This window comes from Lacerta agilis, chromosome 2 (genome assembly GCF_009819535.1).
Source record: "Lacerta agilis isolate rLacAgi1 chromosome 2, rLacAgi1.pri, whole genome shotgun sequence".
Taxonomy (NCBI): Eukaryota; Metazoa; Chordata; class Lepidosauria; order Squamata; family Lacertidae; genus Lacerta; species Lacerta agilis.
The window spans coordinates 85933094-85952849 of NC_046313.1; positions in this window are offsets into that span (position 1 = coordinate 85933094).

Here is a 19756-nt window from a genome sequence, read left to right on the forward strand (position 1 = left end):
ATTCACATGCATTTCAAATGTGAAACAAGTAGTTTGGGGGGAGGGCACTTTTTGTGAACCGAAATGGCATTGCAAAATACGGGCAACTATTTGTGAGCATCAGATCAGGGTGGAATCTAGACACATATTAAAAATGCTGTGAAAATATTTGTTTTTAAAAAAGCACTTTGAAAAGTATATTGAATTTGCCATAAGGTCACCATCACCATCTCATGTCACATTTGTATAATGCACTTAAAATGCACTTAAAATGTTATATTTGCAGCTATATAGCTGAGTCCAAAGTCAGCCCACCACAATAAGTATTCTCCTGCCCTCCCTCCAATGTACCTGCCCTCTGTTACCACATGCCCTTATTCACATGTGTATGTGCTACACCAGACCCTCCAGATGTTTTGGGACTACAATTCCCATCATCCCTGACCACTGGTCCTGTTAGCTAGGGATGATGGGAGTTGTAGTCCCAAAACATCTGGAGGGCTGAGTTTGGGGGTGCCTGTGCTACACACATATACCCAAGCAATATGTGTTGGGGGAGTTTGACCTAGAATCACAGAGCACCATGTTGGAATGAACAAAAGCTCCTAGGTGAGGGAAGACGCAAAGAGACCATGACTCAGAGCATAAGGGCACTTAAGCGCTTGGTTTATTATACAGCTTTTACATATGGAGAGCTATATCAGGCCAGCAATTATTTGGAGAAGATAGGAGATGGGAAGAGCAGAAGAGATGGAGCTGAGGATGGGAGTGATCTAAAAAGGCAAAGAGCTCAGTGATATGAGACATTTCGCAATGCTTCCAAGATTCTCCCTTTTACTTACTTCTCCATGGCTCTCAATAAGCTTTATTAGATTAGTTTAGGGTGGGTATCGGGTGTTTAGACTCTCAGGAGGTCCCATACCTGCTGAACTGAGAGTAGGAACTGCTCCTTCCAGCCATGCTTGAGCAGAGGAATGCTAGCCTACCTTCGTGACCAATCTTTACCACTCCTGAACTAGCTGTAACAGGATGCTGGACCAGAAAGGCTTTTGGCCTTATGCAGCAGGACTCTTACATTCCTAAGAGCAGATTTCTACTGACCCTACAGCAGATTTCAGGCATGCAGGATCTGTTGTTGTCAGAACCCTGAGGTCCAACAACTGGAATCAGTTATATGCACATTTCCAGTTCTGTTACTGCATATCAGGGTTTCTAAAAGCCTTATCAAAGAGGTGTGACTTGAGAAAGGCTTTTCCTTGTGGCTGTTAAGCAGTTCGGGCAGGGGAGAAACCACCCAGGGAGATCTACTAGTAGAAGTAGATCTAAGTTGACCCAGTGGTTACTCTTGCCCTATGGAACAGGTTGTTTTTATCTCCCTGCTCCACCTTTCTGTCAATATTTGTGTCCCAGATTTGAAATGATTGGACAAATGTTTATATAGAAAGGGTGTAGTCTTTGGCATCAGGAAAACATTGTCTACAGCTGCAATCAAATCTCTTGAATTCAGAGGGATTTGCTTCTGAGTAAACGCACAAGATTATGCCGTCAAGGCATAATCATCATTATGAATCTGGTTTTATCCTGCCTGGATGTTAGCTTGAGCAAGCTCTCTTAACACCATGAAGTTCACAGGGAATCCTACAGCTGCACCAGTTTTTACTGACACAAGGCTCGTGATTTATCTTCCTTGGTAAAAGAGTTCCGTATGTAGCCAATCAGTTCAGTCTGATGGAGTTGTGCCAAGATACCTTTCAGCCTCCAGCTGGATTTGACCCCGATAACAAGGACACACTAAACCGAAGTGGATTTTGATTAATGAAGTTTGGTATCTTTAGAATCCATTATGTGATAAATGAGACACTCTTCCGTCAGTGACAAATCACATTTGGGGTGCAATTCTTCTTTCGAGATAAATCTTGGAAGAGAGATATTCCTAGAATGTTCCAGCCAAGCCCAGTGAATGGAGTAGGCAGAAGATAATCACAGTCAAGCAAGATGTCACTGTTGGAATAGAAACATTGTCACTGTTTATGAAATGTGTGGTATCTTGTAAGATCTCTTGTTTCATGTACTGGTGGAAGTCATGAAATGTTATCCATTGGGAGACTTTAATGTTGCAGTTCCACCCCCACCCCCCGAATAATAGTAATTTATATTGTAAAAGGAGTTGGGTTATATCAGTTTTGGCTTACTTTAGGAATAACTGATGTGTTCCTGGAACCCAATCAGAAATTTAATTTTGCTTTCTGTACCAAACATCTGATTATTAGAGGCCAGAAACAGATGCTCTCCTAGGTAAGTCTGTTTGTTTTGCCTTGTATCCTGAAATACTTTGTATTATCTTTGTACACCTCAATAAACATACTCTGTGAGCATTTTCATATGCAAGTTTTAAATATCACATTTGGATCTTTCTTGTTCTGTGTATGTGGAGATTGCTCATATAGAAGAGAAGCAAATTGGAGATTACACTAAAGGTATAGCTATCACTGAAAAGGATAACTATGGGCTGTATCTAATGTTAGTTGTACCCTGAGTAGACTAATTGAATTAATGAATATAACATAACTCCTAACTCTTCTACTCTAAGCTCTGGCTTTATCTGTTAAAATAGAGGGGCTCTAACCATTTGCCATCTCACACCAAGTCCTTTGATCCATTTTTTCTCTTAATGGCCCATCACCCAGGCTATCCTGGGAAACCAGCCTGCTTAATTAGCTTTTAACATTTGTTGATTCTAGGGGGATTAGAAGTGTCTAGCACACAGTTTAACACCCCAAGCCTTAATTCAACTTTGACATTTGCTCAATCCAGAGATTATAGTGGTCTGGCACCCACAAACTCATGACAGGCAGGTGTGTGAATAGATCCACTTCATTGCATTATGCATAGGCTTTCTTAATTAGGAACCCTGTAAAAGGTAAAGTCCTCATTTGCATATGGTGTTCAGGTTAGGGGTACAGTCTGTTTTGATTCCACCTCCCCCCCATTTGGTAAATGTGGATAGTTGGAAACATTTTTGTAAATGGGCAACATTTCACACATAATGAAATTGGCTCAGCACACAAATTGCTTGTAAACTGGTTGCATAAACTAGCTGGCACATAGTGCTTATTATGACCAGAAGAAAGACACTGACAGAGACTTGGGGTAAACTCAGCCACCGTCTGCTACTGTTTCTTTGGTGTTCTGAGGTATATATCAGGAGGAAGCAGATGGCGCTGTGATCTAAACCACTGAGCCTCTTGGGCTTGCTGATCAGAAGGTCGGCAGTTCAAATCCGCATGACGGGGTGAGCTTTTGTTGCCCTGTCCCAGCTCCTGCCAACCTAGCAGTTCGAAAGAATGCCTGAGCAAGGAGATAAATAGGTACCACTGTGGCAGGATGGTAAACGGCATTTCTGTGCACTCTGGCACTTGCCATGGTGTCCTGTTGTGCCAGAAGCAGTTTAGTCGTGGTGGCCACATGACCTGGAAAGCTGTCTGTGGACAAACAATGACTCCCTCGGCCTGAAAAGCGAGATGAGCACCGCACCCCATAGTCACCTTTGACTGGACTTAACTGTCTGGGGGTCCTTTACCTTTTACCTTTATACCAGGAAACCGAAATTAAAGGAATGGTACCCAAAATGGTATCCATTCTTAAAGAAATCAGCCCTGAGTGCTCACTAGAAGGACAGATCCTGAAGTTGAGACTCCAATACTTTGGCCACCTCATGAGAAGAGAAGACTCCCTAGAAAACACCCTGATGTTGGGAAAGATGGAGGGCACAAGGAGAAGGGGACGGCAGAGGATGAGATGGTTGGACAGTGTTCTCGAAGCTCCTAACATGAGTTTGGCCAAACTGCGAGAGGCAGTGAAGGATAGGCGTGCCTGGCGTGCTCTGGTCCATGGGGTCACGACGAGTCGGACACGACTGAACGACTGAACAACAACAACAACACCCAAAAGTCAGGACGTGGGTGGCACTATGGTCTAAACCACTGAGCCTAGGGCTTGCCGGTCAGAAGGTGGGCGGTTCGAATCCCCGCGACGGGGTGAGCTCCTGTTGCTCGGTCCCTGCTCCTGCCAACCTAGCAGTTTGAAAGCATGTCAAAGTGCAAGTAGATAAATAGGTACCGCTCCGGTGGGAAGGTAAACGGTGTTTCTGTGCACTGCTCTGGTTTGCCAGAAGTGGGTTTGTCATGCTGGCCACATGACCTGGAAGCTGTACGCTGGCTCCCTTGGCCAGTAAAGTGAGATGAGCGCCACAACCCCAAAGTCGTTCACAACTGGACCTAACAGTCAGGGGTCCCTTTACCCTTTACCCAAAAGTCAGCATCTGGTAAAGGTAAAGGGACCCCTGACAGTTAAGTCCAGTTGCGGACGACTCTGGGGTTGCGGCACTCATCTCACTTTATTGGCCGAGGGAGGCAGTGTACAGCTTCCGGGTCATGTGGCCAGCATGTCTAAGTCATATGGAGGACTCCCTGGTCCTGAATGGGGTAACTGTGCTCCTAAAGGAGCAGGTGCGCAGCCTGGGAGTCATTTTAGACTCACAGCTGTCCATGGAGGCGCAGGTTAATTCTGTTTCCAGGGCAGCTGTCTACCAGCTCCATCTGGTACACAAGCTGAGACCCTACTTGCCCGCGGACTGTCTCGCCAGAGTGGTGCACGCTCTGGTTATCTCCCGCTTGGATTATTGCAATGCGCTCTATGTGGGGCTACCTTTGAAGGTGACTCGGAAACTACAACTAATCCAGAATGCGGCAGCTGGACTGGTGACTGGGAGCAGCCGCCAAGACCACATAACACCGTTCTTGAAAGACCTACATTGGCTCCCAGTACATTTCCGGGCACAATTCAAAGTGTTGGTGCTGACCTTTAAAGCCCTAAATGGCCTCGGTCCAGTATACGTGAAGGAGCATCTCCACCCCCATCGTTCTGCCCGGACACTGAGATCCAGTGCCGAGGGCCTTCTGGCGGTTCCCTTGCTACGAGAAGCCAAGTTACAGGGAACCAGGCAGAGGGCCTTCTCGGTAGTGGCACCCGCCCTGTGGAACACCCTCCCACCAGATGTCATAGAGGAAACCAACTACCAGACTTATAGGAGATATCTGAAAGCAGCCCTGTTTAGGGAAGCTTTTAATGTTTAATAGATTATTGTATTTTAACCTTCTGTTGGAATCTGCCCAGAGTGGCTGGGGAAACCCAGCCAGATGGGTGGGGTATAAATATATTATTATTATTATTATTATTATTATTATTATTATTATTATTATTATTATTATCTCGCTTTACTGGCCGAGGAAGACGGCGTTTGACCGCAGACAGCTTCTGGGTCATGTGGTACATGGCTGCAAATAGAATTCTTACTTAGTCTTACTCAGTATCACTCATTTCACTGAAACAGGGTAACCCGCAAAATGTGATAAACAGCAAGGTTGCTACCTCTTTTATTGGTAGGTTTGTTGTACTTTGAATAACTGTACAGTGGCAATTGAACAGGTGAAGATTTTTGATCATACACAAGTGCAGTCATGGGAAAAGATTAACTTGTTGAATTTATGTTACAGGTGGGTAGCCGTGTTGGTCTGCCATAGTCAAAACAAAATAGAAAATTTGAAGAAGAATGTGAAGTATCTGAAGAAGTGTGCATGCACATGAAAGCTCATACCAAGAACAAACTCAGTTGGTCTCTAAGGTGCTACTGGAAAGAATTTTCTATTTTGTTGAATTTATGTTTGTCTGAAATGACTGGGGAAGCATAGGTAGGATTTTGATATTGTATATGGCAATATCTCTCTGCAGGCACTTGTTGTCAGAACTAGGGCATGTTGTACATGACCAGTTTATGATAATAAACACTTAGCATTGTTTTTGGTCGAGATGGTGCTCTTTGGTGTTTTGAGAGCTGAATGATGCTTAAAAGGATCAAGAACGTAATGAAAGGAGAAATATTTCATATATCAGTTAAATATAATCTTGGTACAAGATGAAAGACTGGGATGAAAGCCTGTATAGTTGATCAAGAGTATGATGGAATGTGTTTCCCAGAATGGAATGTGATCTCTGAATTCTCTAATATTTTAAGAAGTTACGCCAAGGTTCCAGAGAGTACCCTCTAATCCAGAGGTCTCTCTCAGGCTCAAAACCCTATTCACAAGGAGACTGTTTTGCAGGATAGGGTCAGATCTGAGATAAAGCAATACAAATATGCAAAGCAGCTGAAACAATAAGGATGCTGTCAACGGCATGGAAGAGGAGGAGGAGGAGGAGGAGGAGGAGGAGGAGGAGGAGTAGTTTGGACTTGATATCCCTCCTTTCACTCCCCTTAAGGAGTCTCAAAGCGGCTAACAATCTCCTTTCCCTTCTTCCCCCACAACAAACACTCTGTGAGGTGAGTGGGGCTGAGAGACTTCAGAGAAGTGTGACTAGCCCAAGGTCACCCAGCAGCTGCATGTGAAGGAGCGGGGAAGCAAACCTGGTTCACCAGATTACGAGTCCACCGCTCTTAACCACTATACCACGCTGGCTCTCTTGCTGGAAGATGCAGCGAGATGAGCGTTGAACAGGCGACTAACTGACAGCTGACCTGACTACCTAGGTGTGATTAGTACGTGAGAAGGAATGGCAATGATCAAGTCACAAACAAGCAGATAATGTGCCAAATTAGCAGACATTTTTGGAAATAATCAGATCTTTCCTTATGAGCTGGAGCAGTCTGTAATTAGAAGAAAATAAACTGTGCTATGAGTTGTTATGCATGCTATGAGTTGTGCGCATAGTGAACAGCGAGCGTACACAAGCTGTGATGAATTCTTTATGCACCTGCCAGTCAGTTAATGAAGTGTTTCCTTCAGGGGTTCTCAGAGCCATTGCACCTCACTGGCCTTTTCTGAAGGGGCAACACAATGTTCAGATTTGAGGATAATTTGCCTAGCTTAATGAGGTTTTTTTTAAACACACACACACACACACACACACAACAAAAAACAAGCAGAACACTGGAAATGGATTATTAATATCTTATTGGAAGTCAGAAGGAAATTGGAACTAAGGCCCCAAACTGCAAGATGTGAAATACATATTTTTGTGGCATGGCTGATCTCATACACAGGGCATGAACACTTTTGCACCATTCCAAATCCCGCTTTGCCAATCATGGTTTATACAGGAAGGCCAGTGATGGGATAGGATATTCCCACTGTATATAGCACATCTATGGCTTCACCTAGCATAGGCACACAGGGTATGTTTTGAGCTGCAGGTAGAGTGTAAGAGATTGGCCAGACAGTTCTAAATGAAAGTTCACCCTACCCTACCATACCCTACCCTGATTCCTCACCAGTCAATGCTACTCAAAGGAAATTCCAAAGGGAATTTTCAGTGGGTCACCTCTAACACTGATATTCACCCACCTACCCACACCACAAATGGGTCTCTCAATGGTAGTGCCTCAGCAAGCAGCTCACTGCCACCATCTGCTTAGGTGCCTGCAAGCTTCCTGCCACTTTGCTGTCCCACCAATGCTGCAGTGCTGTTGCTGATTACTGCCTTCCTGCTGTTGTAACTTGATACATCCCTGTTTTAAACTCTGGAGAACCACTGCAAGCCCATGCAGACTAGCCTTCCTCGAACACAGGTTTTTAGATGTTGGGCTACAACCCCATTATCTCCGAATGACCCCTGACTAAACTGCCTGGAGATGGTGGCAATTGTAGTGCAACAACATATGGAGAATCAAGGTTGAAGAACTCCGTATTGAACTCATTGGACCAATGGTCTGACTCAGTATAAGGCAGCTTCTTAGGAGAGGAATTCAGCATCAAGCTAAGGCAGCCATTCTGTCATTTTGGCTTCCCAGATGGAACAAGCTTCCTCTCCTCCTGCCCCATGCTCCTTTCCAGGGGTTCTCCTGACCTTCCCTGAGCCATTTCCAGGGGGTGCACAAGGAATGAGAAGGAGGGAAGTGTGAAAGAGAGCATGCTTCTTTCATCACGCTTTCCACTTTCTTAAAAATAAAATCTCCAGCCAAAATGAATGCACAGGCAATGGCAATATGAAGCAGGACCAGTCTTAAGGGGCCTGGGGGGGGGCAAACCTTTATTATGTTCATCTTATATTCCAGTCCTCAACAATGGAGACCAAATATTTAGGCCTTTTTAGGCTTTCTTAAGCTAGTCTTACCTTGCATCTAACTGAAGTGCTATGGGCTTTAAGTTATAGTTTTATTTTATGCTGGTTTGTATATTTTAATGGCTTAACCAGTAGCCAGAACTCATATGTGCTTACACGTAGCTCTGAGTTGTTTGTGCAAAGCTGAATTCCAATCAGTGCTGTAATTATTTAGAAAAATATACAGTCTATTGAAGCATAATGTGAACTAATAACATTTGATCATGGGTTTTGGCTATTCAGCTCAAATGAAGAAGTAGGCAACAGCTGTTTTGATTGCACCTACATTTCAAGTATAATAAGAGCAAAAAGAAGGAGGAGGAGGAAAAGGGAGGAAGTAGAATCCTTTGAAAATATCCACAGTTTGCGACAAGTTCTAAATATCAGGGATGTGATTCTGCAAAATATATGTAACTTTAAAGGAGCTGTAGCTCATTGTCAGAAGAACAGATTTGTATGCTGAAGATCCCAAGTTAAATCCCTAGCATCTCCAAGTAGAGCTGGGAAAGTATCCATGTCTGAAACCTTGGACAGCACCTGTTAATCAGTGTAGACAATACTGAGCTACTATATATGGACCAATTTGTATGACTCAGTAAAGGTAAAACGTAAAGGACTCCTGGATGGTTAAGTCCAGTCAAAGGCAACAATGGGGTTGCACTGCTCATCTCACTTTCAGGCTGAGGGAGCCAGTGTTGGTCCACAAATAGCTTTCTGGGTCATGTAGCCAGCATGACTAAACCGCTTCTGGTGCAATGGAACATTGTGACGGAAACAGTGGCGGAGCTACATGCTCCGGCACCGGGGGTGGGAAGCAGGTGGGGCTGGGGCTGGCGCACGTTCTGGGGGCAGGGCGGGCAGCACAGGTGGGGAGGCAGCCGAGATGGAACCCTACCAGGATCACGCTGCCCGGGGCGTCCCGCCCCCTACGCCCCGCCCTTCCTACGCCAGTGAACAGAAACCAGAGTGCATGGAAACGCCGTTTACCTTCCCGCCACAGTGGTACCTATTTATCTACTTGCACTGGCATGCTTTTGAACTGCTAGGTTGGCAGGAGTTGGGACAGAGCAACGGGAGCTCACCCCATCGTGCGTATTTGAACTGCCGACCTTCTGATCAGCAAGCCCAAGAAGCTCAGTGGTTTAGATCACAGCACCACCCACGTCCCAAAGCAAAGCAAGGCAAAGGAAGTAGGCTTAACTGCTTATGCTTCCCATAGTCTTTAAATTGTCAACTGCAAACTTTTCATTTTTGGGTTTTGGGTTTTCCTTTGTGAGTTTGGTGCACAGAAGTCATCTCAGTGCTGCTGACATATCTAACCATGCTTCAAGTTTTTGTTGTTGTTTGCCACAAATATATTTTGGGTTCCTCTTTCCAGGATAATGAATAGTTTGGTGGACTCACGGTTGCTAGCTATGGCTATATTCCTCCAGTGGAATGCCACTATCCACATTGGTTGTTGCTAAGCAGTAACTGTAACAAACTGCTGCCACCAGCTGCAGAAGAAAGAACAAATAAGCTTAAGGGCCATCTGAGTATTGTTAGAGCCCATGTGGGGAGTTTCCAAAGCTGGTGAAGCCGAGAACATGTCACGCCTCCTCCCCAAGGAGGTGTTTAAGTAACCCCCATAAGTACATTTCTGTGTAAACTCTTTAATTGTCTTATAAAGTCTATAATTTCATTCTGACACTCTGACGGACAATGTCTTGGCCAGGTATGTGCCAGGCATAGCTGTCAAGTTTCGGATTTGAAAATAAGGGATCAGCAGTCTCACCTATCCCGGGGACAGTCACATGTCAGTGGTGGGCGGAGCCAAAAGCAAAAGTGGGTGGAGCAGCAATGTAAACTCCAAGCGGGCTAGGGCTTGGAGCGGAGCAAATAGGATGGCAGCCAGCAAAGAGGAGGGCAGCCATGTGCTCCGTGCAATGGAGCCCCATCGCCTTCTTGTCTGATCCCATCAAAACAGGACAGGAAGCAGCAGCTGCTCAAAGGCAGCCAGGCTCCGCCCACCAGCTAACCCTATTGGCCAGCTGAGGGGCTTGGCGGCAACGGATAGGGGCTGATGCAGGGGGAGGAATACACCCCCCTGTAAGCACAGGAAACGGCTCCCACTTGCTTTGAGGGCTGAGGCTTTTCTCTCCAAGTAGGTGAGATCTTCCCACCCAGTCCCTGGCCAGCAGGGGAGGAGCTGCTTCCATTAAAAACGGGAAATTTAAGGGAAATAAAAAATAAGGGAGAGCAGCAGGAAACTGCTTAAAATAAGGGAGAATCCTGGGGAAAACGGGATACTTGACAGCACTGGTGCCAGGAATACAACACACAACATAAATCTACCCTCCAGCAGAACTTTTTAGGCAGAAGACAATGAAATCTGAGCTGTAGTGTCAGGAAAAGGAAATGGAGGTCTAGTTCCCTCAGAGGAATCAGACCTATATGCAGGAGGAAAGCAGTAAGCTGCTCCAGAGGTTGGGAGGATGGTGGAAGTAAGTGCAATTACTCTTTTTAAACTTCTCTTTGATCAGAGAGCAATGCAGGAAGCCAGCTTTCAATGGCTGGTAAACATAGTTGGATCTATTTTTCTACTCCATTCCCACTTCTCCCCACCTCTGGTTTTCTATTCTGCCTCTACAAAAGAGACACGGAGCATTTGGTGCCTCTTCTCTCTCATAAACTTGCAAAAATCAACAGAAGTGTATCGCCCAAATACAGACTGATTAGCTAATATTATCAAACTTAAGTCATGGGCCCCAACACTAGCACTTATGGCCTTACAGCCCCCTGGTCTGTAGTCTGATAGTTGCACTCTCCCGGGCTTGTAGCTTATTTCCTTTAAATATTTTGGTAATTGGATTCTGCCTGTCCTCTGTTTTTCTTACTACTTGCTGAGAACTGATGAATAAATCTGCTGGTGGTACTGTCAACATAACTAACAATTGAGCAATTCAATAATGCTTTGCCAATTCAGAATAAATAGAAGTTATGCAGGAGGGTGTGTGGTTGGGGGTCATGCTGATAAATGCTGCAAGGAAAATCTAAGCAACGGGCAAAAATCAGACAATGATTCCTGCCCTGTTTCGGAAAACAAAATGCTCAAGATGTGGGCATGTGGTGTAAGGATGAGTCTGTAATGTATACATAATTTGCTTTAAGTAATTCATGCTTCAAAATCTGGGCTTGGAGAAAAGCATACATGCCATCAAGGCCTTCTAGGTTGCTTCCTATCCATTCAAGTTGGAATGTAAAATATGAAAATATTGTAAAGTTCATTTTACAAGCTTCTGGCATTACAGCAATGGGTGCACAGCTGCTGTAAAATGTGTCAACACTTCCCCCCCCCCCATGATTTCTAAACATACCATTCCAAATGAAAGCCTGCTCTTAGAAAAACTTACCAAACAGTGATTTATTTTTCTGAAACAGCACAGAGCTCATTCTTTGATAACTTCAGATCAGATTAATGTTGATTTATGTGGATGTTTGCACATAATGAGGCCTGTGATACTTATACTGCTTGCTAAAACCATGCTGTATTTTATGTGGACAGCAGGTACAGAACTATAAAGATTATTTTAATGACTAATCAGAATTAGCATAACAAGATATTTTCTGTTGCTACGGTTCTTAACAGCTCTCATAAGGATACTGGGAGTTTTATTGGAACCGAGATATTCTAACATCATTCTTAAGGGCTGTTTGGTTCATCTGTGACCTAGAATGGGTAAGCATACTCACATTCCCACAAAGGCTTTAAATACCTGTCTGAGTCAAATGAGGATTCATCACAAAGGGTACTTCTAGATCAGAATTTATTGTGGAATTGGTGCTGCTCATGAGTATAAAAATAAAAAATTAGGAGAGCTGAGAGGCATTTATAAGTGTACCTAGTGCCCACAAGCACTAAATTAAGGACTTATGGACTATGCTCTTGCCTGAAAGCTTATCTATTTACAGTGGTACCTCTGGTTACGTACTTAATTTGTTCCGGAGGTCCATTCTTAACCTGAACCACCACTTTAGCTAATGGGGCCTCCCGCTGCCGCTGCACCACCAGAGCACGATTTCTGTTCTCATCCTGAAGCAAAGTTCTTAACCTGAAGTGTTATTTCTGGGTTAGCAGAGTATGTAACCTGAAGCGTATGTAACCCGAGGTACCACTGTATTTAATTGTTTCAGAAGGTGATGCTATGTTCAAGATTGGATCAACCCTGATACTTTTATTTTTCAGGAATCCTTCCCCTTCATAACGGAAAAAAAAGAATGTATGCATGTTGTAAACCAGCTGGCCCTGTGTAGAAGATGGAACAAAACAGAAGGCAAGATAATAAAACAAAGGAATATGGAATGGATATGAAAGCTCGTAACACTGTTACTCTTCTCTATATGTTGTTTAGTATAAAGGTAAAGGTAAAGGGACCCCTGACTGTTAGGTCCAGTCGCGGACGACTCTGGGATTGTGGTGCTCATCTCGCTTTACTGGCTGAGGGAGCTGGCATACAGCTTTGGGGTCATGTGGCCAGCATGACTAAGCCACTTCTGGCAAACCAGAGCAGCACATGGAAACGCCGTTTACATTACCGCCGGAGTGGTACCTATTTATCTACTTGCACTTTGACGTGCTTTCGAACTGCTAGGTTGGCAGGAGCAGGAACCGAGCAATGGGAGCTCACCCCGTCATGGGGATTCGAACGCCAACCTTCTGATCAGCAAGCCCTAGGCTCAGTGGTTTAGACCACAGCGCCACCTGCATCCCACCGCTCCTGAACTTTGCTTCCATTCTCATTGCTTAAGAAGCCTGGTACCCAGCATTCTAATCTATTCATCTGGCATTGCTAAGACATCCATCCTTTTGCAAGATAGCAATCGACCATACCATTAGTAACATGCTTAACTTGCAAAAAAGTAAACTAAAGTAGAACGGACTAGGCTTCTTGTAGAACAGAAACTTAGAACAGTTTGATCACAAACTCCACTTAGGCTAACACATAGTTTCTGTTTACTCTACAAGGCACACACTGACATTGGGATGACTGATGGAAATAGGCTGCAGAATCATGTCCAGAGTTGTTGGGAGTCATAACCAGCATCATCAAAGAAATCAATATCCTAAATGGGAAATGGCTTCTGTCACTTCAAGGACTCTGAGGACAACAGTGAAGTTTCATGGGCACAAATCCTTTCATCACAATATTTCCATAATGGGGGGAATGGGACTCCTGAATTATGTTTATTTCCTCAGTAGGATAATACGCTCTCAGTGACTAATATAGTGCAGAAAGCTGATACAATCTCTGAAAGATGGGGGGAAGGCTTTGAGGCTGCATAACAAGACATTTCCCTCACAGGTAAGGAAACACCTGAGGGGAAATGGAGGTTGTTATGAGGAGCATGAAGGAGCAATATGTTCATGTCTCCTAAGTAACTTTAAGCAGGAAGTCCACAGTGGGTTCCAAGTTATTTCAGACGAAATCCCTTTGCTTTCAATTAAGCCAATGCCAGGAGGCTCGAGGAGACGGATGGCTGATGACAAGAATACTCTTCTGAGAAAAATGTATTGGCTGTTAACAGCTGGGGAATAACCAATTCAAGGCAGTAGACCGCAATGGTTTCAAGATGACTGACAGATTTTAGAGCAACCGTAATGTTCAAGGAAAATATGTATTTATCAATCATAAAAAGTGTCAAGGAGGTAACTGATACCCCCCCACCCTCACATGGAGGTTATTTTAAGGTTTTGTTTGGCAGCTATGAAATCTACATTTTGCTCTAATGCATTTTTCTTTATTAAAAAATAAAGCATCCAGGGTCAAAACAACTGCACTTATTTATTTTGTTCATTCACAAACAATTCCACTTTTCTTCTTCCGACAGGAAAATTTTCTCTTTTCACTTCAGCATTCCCATAACTTCCAGGCACTTTGTTTGTTTGTTTGTTTGTTCATTCATTCATTCAAAATCTCAGAGTAGCTCATAAATAATAATATAAAACACATGAACAAGGAACAAGTAGTATAAAACAGTATTTTAAATCCTCAAAACTATGACTAAGAACAGCAGTGAGATAATTTGTTCAATAGGCTTTTTAATGGATTGGAACACCCAGTTAGATCAGCATTAGGACACCCATGGAAAGAAGTGTGCCTTAAGCAAACGGTGAAATTAAAATAGAGATGTTGCTTAATACACCACCAGAGGCAGGGAGTTCCATGAAGAGGTTTATACCATGAAGAAGATTTTAGTCCTGGTTGCCACCCCTTGAGGCACTGAGAAGGGTCTCCTCCAAAGATTTCAGTAGCCTGGTTGCAATATACAAAGGGAAAGGCTCAATCAACAATCTGGGACCAAAGATGTTTAGGACCATTTAATCAAACATCAGTGGGAGCATTTTCCTCCTCAAGGACCAGAGTTGCTTTTGGATCCAAGTGACCTCAGTGACTAGGAGTGCCCTTTGCCAGCTTCACCTGGGCTCCCTTCTGGCTCTGGGCTCAGTACAACAGATGCCACTACCTCTTCTCTGTAGTTTGTTAAGGGTGGTGAGCATTGCTTCTCTGTGAGGGGAAAACTACAGTTCCCGAGATTCTTTTGGGTAAGTCATGCGCTTAAATTGCACCAAGGTGCTTTAAAATTATGTCTTCCATTGCTCTGCTAATTAGGAGGGCCTGAAGGCAAGACTTTAGCAATGTCACATAAGGGATGGAGTTCTCAAGCCTAATGGATGATCACGGGTTTTTGCTTGTGAATTTCACATGACTAACAGTGCAATCCTACACATCTCAGTGTGGCTTATTTTGGATAAGGGTACAACCCTAACCCTGCCTGCTGCCTGGCAGGGCTTAATGGAATTATGAGACGACCACACCACATCTGCAGCCCTCCCATGCCATCTACTTGGGGCAAAAGTGTGGATCAGGCTTTGATGGGGCTGTTTCATGGAAGCTGCCAGGTGGACTTCTGACCACCTGCACATTTGGTGGGTGGTATGTGGAGTTCCATGCCAGCAAAGACCAGTAGAGCTGGGCTGGGCTGGGCAGAGGGACACTTTTGCCCAGTTCCCCCCAAGCCCTATTAAATAGACTTTGGATTGCACGGTAAGTTGGTATAGCATCACAGATGGAAAAAATATTTTTTTAAAAAAATGAAGGAAGTTATTATTAGTAACTTTCCAATTTCATGGCAGCTCCCTTGGAAGTCCCACGTGGTGCTTTATGAAGATTAATTATGTTTCACTCTGTTCCCAGCAGGAAGATATATCTCTTTTGCAGATGAAATAACTTACAAAAAGATAGCCAGAGGAACATGTCGAGTCAGGAATAAGATCTAGAGATCGGGATACTTCACTGGTTTTGTAGGATTTTAGAATAACAATTCTTCTTGTTGTTTTTATTATCTGGATCCAACACCCTTTACATGGAGGGTGATATTTTATTGAACCAGTGCATTGAAGTGAATAAGATGGTTGACTGTAGGTTTATTGGTTTCCTGTTTTTTTTGGAATTCAGTCCAAATAAGCTGCTTGTTTCAATAAAACGGACTAGCAGTTTAAAGGATTGGGACAACCTCAATGTCAAGATGTTCTAGCCAGGCCATTTTTAATTTTTTTTAAAACTGTGGGCTGTAGCCAACAAAGTAATCCTGTTAGCGCAAGAAATTCTGCCGGTACAATGGGACTTCCTCTCCATCTCCTCTCCTTGCATGCTCCTTCCCCACCAAATCTGTTCTGGAGGGTTGCGGGAACCCTAGAAAAAGATTTAGGGTGTGTGTAGGTGGTGTATGGAAAGAGAAGAGTGAAATGAAGTCTTGCACTAATGGGATGACTTTGTGGGATACAGACAACCCTGCATTAGGAAATATCCAATCAGTCAAACAATATTTTTAAGACACATTTTTATGTTGATATAGCTACGCATGGGTTCAAGGTTGAACAAAATTCTTCATTGGAGGAAATGGAAAAGTTCCTTGGGGCCTTCTAGCTTTCTGGGTTACAGAATGGTGGGTTCGTCCAGCACAAAATTATAGTTGTAAGGGATCTCAAAAATCGAAAGGTGTGATGGCCTGGGAGTCAGACTCTGATGCTGAACCTGAGGGATCCCAGCCTGCACGGGATTCCCCGCCTCCAGAACCAGCTGAGCCGGGGCCAGGGCCAGGGCTTGAGCCTGAAGGATCCCCACCTGTGCTGGATCCCCAGGTGCAGGCATCAGCAGAGTCTGCTCTGGCTCCTGATGGGAGGGAGGACCCATTGCCTGCAGGTGCTCCACTCCCAGCCTCTTCAGAGGAAGCTGAGGCATCCCCTGGGTCCAGTAACCCACCATCCTCTCCTGAGCTACAGAGGCTCAGGGCAGAGAGGCGAAGGGAGTTAAGTGTCTGCAGGAGGAGTGCTCGCCTCCAGGCCCGGAGGAGAGGCGAGTCTCCGGAGGATCGGGACCGCCCTAAGCATAGGGCCAGATAAAAGCCAGCCAGACCCAGCCCAAGTTGCGTGAGCAACTTTGTTGCAAGCATGTGCTCAACCTGCAACCTCGTGCCTTGGACTTTGACCTGCTCCCTGCCTTGCTCCCCGCCGGACTGACCTCCTTTGGATCCCTTGACCCCGGACTGGACTTGGACCTTGCTACACGGACACTCCCCTGGGGCCAGCACAGTTTGCTCACGCCACACCCGCACTCCCCCTTTGCTGGGGTGCGTTCGGGAGGAACTAGTAGCCATGGCTGACCAGGCGGCTGCGCTGGTGGCATTGGCGCAGGAGAACCAGGCCTTGACCCACACCGTGCAGCAGCTAAGCAATGTGGTTACGGCGCTTCAGCAGCGTTTGGATGCCTTACCGGCTCCTGGGGCTGCCGCCCCAGCTCCTGGCAAGTACCCAGTGGCCCTGCCAGAGAAATTTGATGGGTCCCCAGCCAGCTTTCCCATGTTTCTCGCCCAGGCCAAGCTGTATATTCAGGGGCGAGCTCGGGATTTCCCTGACGACCGCACCAAGGTGCACTTCCTGATCAGCTTGCTGAAGGACCAGGCGGCCAAGTGGGCGTTGCCGCTGCTCCGGCAAGACTCCCCCTTGCTGACAGACTATACGGGGTTTTGCAATCATCTGGAAACCACGTTCGCCAACCCTCAGAAGGGGAGTCAAGCCAATCGGGCAATTCGGCGGTTGAAACAGGGCAAGTCCACAGTGGCCACCTACGCCACGGAATTTCGGCTGCTGGCGCAGGACTTGACCTGGAACGACTCTGCCCTGCGGGACCAGTATCTCGAGGGACTTTCAGACGAGATACTGGATCAGCTGGCCACGTTGGATCGCCCTGCCACACTGGATGCCCTCATCCAACGGAGTCTGCAGATAGACGATCGGTTGGAGGACCGTCGCCAGGCCCGGGGCCGCCGGCACTCCGGGCTCCCGGCGCCGGTGCTTCCCTGCAGTTCCGTGGCCAAAGCTGAGTCATTGGAGGAGCCGATGCAGCTCGGGGCAGCGCGGCCTCGCCTCTCCCCCTCGGAAAAGACTCGGCGTCGGGAGGGGAACCTGTGTCTCTACTGCGGTGGGAGTGGACACTACGCCCGAACCTGCCCTGAGAAACACCAGCCGCAGGGAAAACGGCCAACCCCAGTAGCCGATGGCCCAGGCTACCTGGGGTCCCAAGCATCGCATGATGGGCCCTCACCAGTGGAATTGCAACACCTCATGATACCGGTGCGTCTATACCCCCCCGGTGGGCCCTGGATTCTCACCCACGCTCTGGTGGATTCGGGGGCAACCCGCTCCTATATGGACTCTGCCTTCGCCACTCAGCATCAGGTGCCGCTTCAGAACAAGCCGGAACCAGTACAGGTGGAGGCAATTGACGGACGGCTCCTACGCTCGGGCGCTGTTACTCGGGAGACCCAGCCCTTGGTCCTGTGCTACCAGCAGCACCGGGAGGTGCGAACCCTGGACATTGCCACCATGCCCCGGTTTCCCCTGGTGCTTGGGATGGACTGGCTGGAGTCGCACAATGTTCAGATCGACTGGGTCAATCGGACTGTACGTTTCCCAGACCCGGGTTCCCATGCTCAGTCCGAGTTAGTAGCAGCTGCCCCCATGGGTCAGGCTGTGTCAACGCTCCCTGCCGTGTACCAGGACTATTTAGACGTGTTCGAGGAACAGGGGGCAGACAAACTGCCGCCTCATCGGTCCTTCGACTGCGGCATAGACCTACAGCCTGGGGCGCCCCTGCCTGTGAGCCGCTTATATTCTCTTTCGGAGCCAGAGCGTGAAGCCTTGCAGGACTTCCTTCGCAAGAACCTGGAACGCGGGTTCATTAGACCCTCTACCTCACCCACTGCCGCTCCTGTACTCTTCGTTAAGAAGAAGTGTGGGGAGCTTCGCCTCTGCCATGACTACCGGGCCCTGAATAAGATCACCATCCCAGACCGGTACCCCTTGCCCCTTATTGCAGAATTGCTGGAGCGGGTGCAGGGGGCGCAGATGTTCACCAAACTGGACCTCCGAGGGGCCTACAACTTGATTCGGATCCGTGCCGGGGACGAGTGGAAGACTGCATTCGGGACCCGGTATGGGCAGTTTGAATACCTGGTTATGCCGTTCGGATTATGCAACGCGCCCGCCGTGTTTCAACGGTACATCAACCACGTGTTCCAGGACTTGCTAGACAAATACGTGGTGGTGTACCTAGATGATATTCTGATTTATTCCCGTGACCCAGCCCGTCACGAGAGTCATGTTCGGTCCGTGTTGCAGCGCTTGCGGGAGCACCGCCTGTACGCCAAGCTCAGCAAGTGCGAGTTCCACCAGCGGTCAGTAGACTTCCTTGGACACCGACTCTCCCCTGACGGGGTGCAGATGGACCCTGGGAAGGTGGCTGCGGTTCGAGAGTGGGCAGCGCCCCGGAACCGCAAGGACTTACAGCGGTTCCTAGGGTTCGCCAACTATTACCGGACCTTCATTGCAGATTATGCTCATCGCACCACCCCATTAACCCGACTGCTGCGCCCCAAGACGCCCTTCTCCTGGGATGAGGAGGCTGAAGTGGCATTTCAGGGGTTGAAAGCCTGTTTCCAGAGGGCGCCGATTTTACAGCATCCTGATCCCTCTCGTCCCTTCGTGGTGGAGACTGATGCCTCCAGTACGGCTCTCGGTGCCATCCTGTCTCAGCAACACGGACCCGATGCGCCACTGTTACCCTGCGCTTACTACTCCCGGCAGCTCCTTCCGGCGGAGCGTAACTATACCGTGTGGGAGCGGGAACTACTGGCCATCAAGGTGGCCTTTGAGGTCTGGCGCCATCATCTTGAGGGGGCACGACACCCGGTGGAAGTGAGAACGGACCACCGGAATCTGGAGTACCTCCAGACCACCCGCAAGTTGAACCAAAGGCAGATCCGGTGGGCGCTGTTTTTCTCCCGGTTCCAGTTCCGGATCCGCTACATCCCTAGCTCCCAAAACCGGAAAGCGGATGCCCTGTCCCGGAAACCTGAGGACGTCGCAGACACTGTACAGCAGGCAGTGCCGGCGACTATCTTACCACCAGCCGCATTCCTGGCCACTCAGGAGGCCAAGCCGCTGCAGGCTCGGGTGCGAGAACAGCAACGGGTCGACGCTTGGGCACAGGAACGGCTCCGGGAACTGTCTGACGGGTCA